Source organism: Sinocyclocheilus anshuiensis, unplaced genomic scaffold (assembly GCF_001515605.1).
Source record: "Sinocyclocheilus anshuiensis isolate Anshui unplaced genomic scaffold, SAMN03320099.WGS_v1.1 scaffold70, whole genome shotgun sequence".
NCBI classification, from domain to species: domain Eukaryota; kingdom Metazoa; phylum Chordata; class Actinopteri; order Cypriniformes; family Cyprinidae; genus Sinocyclocheilus; species Sinocyclocheilus anshuiensis.
This window is the reverse complement of record NW_015542377.1, coordinates 2216419-2223398: the sequence shown is the minus strand read 5'-3', so window position 1 is coordinate 2223398 and position 6980 is coordinate 2216419. Positions and strand designations below refer to the sequence as shown.

The following is a 6980-nucleotide window of genomic DNA, read 5'->3' as shown; positions in this document are numbered from 1 at the left end:
GCCATCTTCTCGGCGGGCCAATCGATATTCAGTTTGGGCACGGCACGAGTTCCCACCTCCAAAAGCTCCTCATACTGGGGCGACTGAGGGGGCGATTCCTCATCGACGCCCACCACATCAACCTCCTCGGAGGAAGACAGGCGGAGCGCCGAGCTCGCTCCCCGGGGGAAGTAACCGCAGAACGGGCTTCTGATCCCGGTGAGCGAGCGTTGGATCTGGCGGGTGAGGAAGAAGATAGGGACTCGCCCGTCTCCATTCCCTCCGCCAGTTCCAGCTGCGAACCCCACGAGCGTAATCGCCGCTCCGCCTCAGCGGAAGCGGGACCCGCACCACGGGGAACGCTTGCGAAGGCACTCTCAGCAAAGAGTGCCTTCCGGGAGCGGAGAACATGCATCGGAAGACGCTCGCAATGCGGGCAGTCAGCTCTCTCAAGAGCTGACTCAGCATGCTCCGCTCCCAGGCAGACAACGCACAAACTGTGTGTATCCGCACCCGTAATGAAACGCGGGCAGGGAGGAACACACAGTCTGAAACGCTGGCTGCCTTCGCCCCTACTTAGATGGTGTCTCTTATCATGTGCTTTAGACATATTTCTTTTTTTTTTTTTTTCTTCTCTACGGGACAGACAACACCAAATAAGACTCACAAACAGATATCAGACTGACACACACACAGAGCGCTTGCTGAATGACAAAAAGCTGACGCTGGTCTCACCGCACGTGCTTTTATAGCCTCCTGGTCATTACGTCACCCGCCGTGACGTCTCGCCCATCTATTGGTCTGATTACACACGAGGTTCAGAGCCCGTCACGCTGAAGGGCGTTCCCCTAGCGTTTTCGACGCAGCTCGAGTTCCTGAAGAGGAACTACATGGTATGTGTGTTGGAGCAGGGTTGAAACAAAACTCTGGAGAGCTCCAGAATTGAGTTTGACACCCCTGATCTAATGAATCAGTGACAACAATAATTACATTATGCATATACTGTAGGACATGTTGCTTTGGCAGTAAATTAAAATACTAACTTCCCGTGCAACATGACTTTATATTATTTGTTTGTGTCATTTTAAAACACCACACCACTATTAAAACCACAGTGATATAGTTCATTCTGTTAAATTTACTCCAGATGGCTCACAGTTTATGTGGGGTTGATTTAGGCAATGGAAAACAATTTTGCCATTTTAGATTTAAGACTCTTCAGGGGCTTACGTAAGGCCGCTGATCAAAATACATCATGTTAATACAAACTGGACACACCCGCAGACTTCAGGTCTGGAGATCTACTTGCCGAATGTTCCCACTGTGTCCTATCTTGAAATCATCCTAATTTACATAAATGCGGCAAGAAAACATACTGCAGGCAAAAGACAATCTCACTTGACAGTGTAAGAAAACTAACTGCTGTCTTTGATTTAATGTGGGAACAAATACATTTCACCAGTCACTAAAGATACACTCAGATTTGTGTTATTCTGAAGCAGCACCATACTGTAGGTTTACCTTTGAGCTTTTCAACAATGATATAATCTATTGTTTATGATTACTGTGCTATTTATAAATGAATACACTGTATGTAGCACTGAAATTGTGTTGGATGCCACTTCACACAGCATATTCATTAGAGCCCTTGAGATGTAATACAGTCAAATTATACATGAAATGTTAACCTTCATCTGGTGAAGATGATCCTTTTAAAACCTTTTGCTTTAATGGAACCATATTCAACCCCCTCAAGGCATGTTTGCAGATCTTAACTATGTACTGAATTTATGGGTGAAAGATTACTCAAAGATGTGTCATCTGGCTGTGATTTCAATGTTGTAATCTGAGCCAAGGCTTGGTATTTGGACAGTTTGGAAAAGGATATTCTTCAAAGGTGCTATTCGACTATGTTTCATGAAATCTGGATCATTGGCTGGCTGCTGGATGTTCAGACCTGGACAGACCGGTATAGAAAAAAGAGAATATATGCTGACATTTTCAGTAAAAAACAAAAACCTCTGACCTCTTGAAGTTACAACAAAATGTTCACTATGCACCATCAAGAACAGAGCCGATGAACAGATGAAGTTGTTTGTACCTGTTGGAGATATATATTTCACACTGACAGTACAAGCAAGGATAGAAATATGCCTCGGTTGCTTTTTAGAAATGGGCTCTGAGCCATGGTTTGGTTGAGAAGTCAAGTGCTAAGCATTCTGAAGCACAGTGGTATAACAGAGTGCCAACACAGCATTTGGTGATCAGACCATCAATCAGCTAGCTCCCATGATTTCTGTTCACAACACATTTACTTTAGAAAATAAAGTTTTAAAATCAATGCTACCGTGAAAAAGAAATAGAGTGGTGTGGCATAGGGGTTAAAGCTCTAGGGATGTAATCAGAAGGTTGCTGGTTTGGTCACCACAAAGACCAAGCCATGAGCAATCACTGTTGTGGCCTTGAGCAAGGCATTTAACTCCCGGTTGATCCAGGGGGACTGACCTTTTAGTAAGTGTACTGTAAAGTCTGTTTGGAAAAGAGTGCCATCTAAATCAGTGGTTCTCAACTGCTTTCACTTCAGGACAAAGGTTTTATATTGGACATCACGAGGAAACACAAAATTGTAGGGAACCACTTAACACAAATCCAATGTTGTTATTGTTAACTACTAAAATGAAATAAATAAATAAATAATAATTATAATAATAATAATATTTTGGTGATTGAAATAAACCAGAAATAAAATAAAATACAAATATATGAAAAACTCAAAACATAAATGAAAATTAGAAATGTTGTAATTGAAACTAAGTTAAAGTCGATAGCACTGGCATCTGCTTAATCTGACAGATTTAGATACTGAAACTGAAATACTGAGTTTGACTTGACAGCTATTAAGAAAATCATTACCAGATGCCATAATGCTAAAGTGTTAAAGTGTTTTTGTTACAGTGGTAATTAAGGAAATATTGAGCGTCTTAATTAGACTCCTCAGTGTACAAAAAGCCTGCATTTATCCCCAGGTTTCAAGGCAAAACCCCATAATAGTGTGAGTTTGAGCTTGACTGACATCTGAATCCCCAGAATCCGACACACTGCAGCAAGCATGGAAAATGTACAGCTTCTTAAGTCCTCCTGGTGAAGAAGGGACAAGGCAGGGACGGCAGGGGATAAGGGGCATCTCCAACCTAAGAAATGTTTAATGTGATTCAAATACACTGTCTGTCGTTGAGTCCTAATTAGCTAGAGCTGGAATGCAGCTTGTAATTGCTGAGTACAGTGAGGCCTAGCCACTTGTCAGTTATCCACATGGAACCGAAGAACACAACACTGCCTATTTAATTAGATACTGAAAGAGAGAGAGAGAGAGAATAAGTGAAGAGGCAAGTGGGAAAGAGAGAGAGAGAGAGAGAGAGAGAGAGAGATTGCAAATCATGGCCACTGGAGAGAAATTACTTTAATAAGAAGACTTTCATGCAATCCTCTGTTGGCCTCATTTACAGGAATCTGTTTTAACTTATCAGTGATATTAGGCCATTTGAGTGAGTACATTTCAAGACTTCATGTTTCTAGTTTGTTTCAAGATTGCCTTTCCTTCAAAAGATAGGTTGTTGTGAACCAAATGTTTAGAATCAGCTGTTTGCATTGTACCCTGAAAAAAAAAATCATTCAATTGGATTGCAATACCCCATGCATTATATCAATTTAATTGGTTGACCTTTTTATCCTGCTCTAGCTCACGGATAACCCAACGGACCATGTACTGGTGAGCTATAATGGAAAGTCACTGTTTATTTACCTATTCACAGCAGATTTAATTCAATATAACTAATCAAATTGCAGAGAAGGAGCGGAAGTGAGGGAAGGAAATCAATCTCATTTGCTGTCTTTGTAACCGTGTAGGGGCAAAATGCACACAAACACACACTCACTCACACACACACACACACACATACAATCCACCTGCAACTCTACAAGCTCAGCATCTAGTGCTGATTAGGAGTGCTGAAGCCTTGAAAAGAAATCGAACCAAACAGAGCCAAAGGCAGCGCAAACCACCTGTACAGCCAACAAAACAACATCTGTGGGCATTCTCAAGGCATGCCAGCTGGACAAGCAGGGAAAGTTTGTTAATATTCCACATGCCTGTTATTCGTGATCCTCGCCATAAACCTGAGATTTCAGATCTGAGAATGCACACACACTCACCCAATTCACTGATTCAGTATTTTTACACAAAAACATAAGACAACTTTTGTTTGTTAGAATTTAAGAGCTAACCAACTGCTTTTACATTAATACCTTGCCAGGACAGGCATTTTAACCAGGACATTCCTTTGATCATTATAGGCACAGCTGCATGCGAGACACTAGCTATCTTACCAAAGAATGTGGGCAAAAATATACACATGAGCGTCGGAAAGCGAATAGCAGAGCCCCACATATGACATGCTGGGGGAAAAAGATATTGTGGTCACTAATTAAAAATTAATTCCCACAACTTATTAATTTGTTCCTTCATTTCAGTTAAATCACAGCCATATACTTATAAATTCCCTTGATAAACTAAATTAAAATGAGTGAACAATTTATTACAACTTAGCCACAATTTATGAGAATGTATTAATAAAATGTGGCTATGAATGAACAAGTTGTGAGAACTAATACTTAATTTGTGTCCACAATATTTTTTTTCTACTTGTCATGTGCAGGACTCAGCGATATAGACCAATTATCGGTTTGTAAACATTCAGGATGCGCGCGCATCATGGTTGCAGAAAACCCGGGAGAGATATCCTCTACAGCTAGAGAATTTCACGGATACGGTACAAAATAGTTAGGTTTAAAAAGATTATAAATTATATTGATTAGATGTCATTTTCAAAATGTTCTACGCATATTACAAAAGCTTGTCACCCAGCGATAAGCACTGTTATTCAACGAAATTGACGTTAGAGAGTGGGATAGTCTTACAGATCCGAAACAGGGGTGACGTTTTTTTTGTGGGCGGAGCCTATCTGGAGGCAGAAAATGACGGTTTTCAAGTGGCAGTCTATGGAGCCATGGAATAAAAGAATAAAAAAAGGTAAATTTGATTTTATATTTCAAAATTATGACTTTATTCTCGCAATTCCGAGATTATATCTCACAATTCTAATAAGGAAAAACAACTAGTCATTCTCTCTTTTCCCCTCGGCTCTTCTGGCGTTTTTTCCCTCAGATTTGACAAACTCGCTATTTTTGAGTTAAGTCGAGTTATAAAGTCCGAATTAGGAGATATAAACTTGCATTTGCGAGAAAGAAAAAAAAAAGTCAGAATTGTGAGATAAAGTAAATAAATGTTATGTAAAAATGTATAATATTACTATTAACATTTTTACATAACATTTATTTACTTTATCTCACAATTCTGACTTTTTTCTCTCGCAAATGCAAGTTTATATCTCCTAATTCGGACTTTATAACTCGACTTAACTCAAAAATAGTGAGTTTGTCAAATCTGAGGGGAAAAAAGCCAGAACAGCCGAGTGGAAAAGAGAGAATGACGAGTTGTTTTTCCTTATTAGAATTGTGAGATATAATCTCGGAATTGCGAGAATAAAGTCAGAATTTTGAAATATCAAATCAAATTTACCTTTTTTTTAATTCTTTTATTCCATGGCTCCATAGACTGCCGCTTGAAAACCGTCATTTTCTGCCTCCAGATAGGCTCCGCCCACAAAAAACGTCAACCCTGTTTCGGATCTGTAAGACTATCCCACGCTCTAACGTCAATTTCGTTGAATAACAATGCTTATCGCTGGGTGACAAGCTCTTGTAATATGCAGAGAACATTTGGAAAATTACATCTAATCAATATAATTTATAATCTTTTTAAACCTAACTATTTTGTACCGTATCCGTGAAATTCTCTAGCTGTAAAGGCTATCTCTCCCGGGTTTTCTGCAACCATGATGCGCGCGCATCCTGAATGTTTACAAACCTATAATTGGTCTATACTTTCCTAAGTGTCCCCTATAAATCCATTCTAGGGAAGTAAATGGGATGGATGGGGCTACTGTCATATGTTATCTCAGTAGAGCTGACTTCTTTATAATTCAAGGGATGCTTTTTGTGAAAGAGAAAGACAGAGATTGAGCATGTGAGAAAGACTCTTAGACAAAGCGACATAAGACAAGAGACTTACTGTCAAAGGCCATGAGCGAGTGAGTGGATGTTGATCTGGGCCTTAGATAACAGGGGATTAGTGTTGTCATAGTTGTCCTGATCACACCCCGGCTGAATTCTACCAGATGTGTGGAACGAAACGGAAACATGCTGTATGGTGCTGTCTGTCCCTCCCTCTCTGGACTTTTAATTTTGACAATTTTTCAACAATGGGGGAGCATGAGCACCCTGCTGAATCAAAAAATGAAAAATAGGACAAAAAAATCCTCCTTGATCAAACTTTTGATATACAGCAGTTCTCTCAAATTCCCATCTGTAATATTCACAATATGATTGAAATATGAAAGGGGCCATTCATGAAAACCAACATTTTTCTTTTCAGCTTTTATTTGTATTTTTAAAAAAGCTGCAAAGAGGGGTGATTGACGACAAAACCATGAGCACATGAGACCACCAGGATTCAGGGCAAAAATGTGACCGTGGACCACAAAACCAGTCATAAAGGTAAATTTTGTGAAATTGAGATCTATACATCATCTGAAAGCTGAATAAATAAGCTTTCCATTGATGTATGGTTTGTTAGGATAGGACAAAAATCTAAATATTGAGAAAATCGCCTTTAAAGTTGTCCAAATGAAGTTCTTAGCAATGCATATTATTAATCAAAAATTACGTTTTGATATATTTACGGTATAGGAAGTTATCTTCATATCAAAATATCTTCATGGAACATGATCTTAACTTAATATCCTAATGATTTTTGGCATAAAAGAAAAATGAATAATTTTGACCCATACAATGTATTGTTGGCTATTGCTACAAATATACCC

At 39.4% G+C, this 6980-nt stretch overlaps 1 protein-coding gene across 1 annotated transcript in view; it reads right to left on the bottom strand.

Annotated features, from left to right (window-relative positions):
• The window catches only part of LOC107692389 (KN motif and ankyrin repeat domain-containing protein 4-like), a 61056-nt gene that overhangs the window by 13832 nt on the left and 40244 nt on the right, over positions 1 to 6980 (bottom strand). The gene's annotated exons all lie outside the window — the stretch shown is intronic.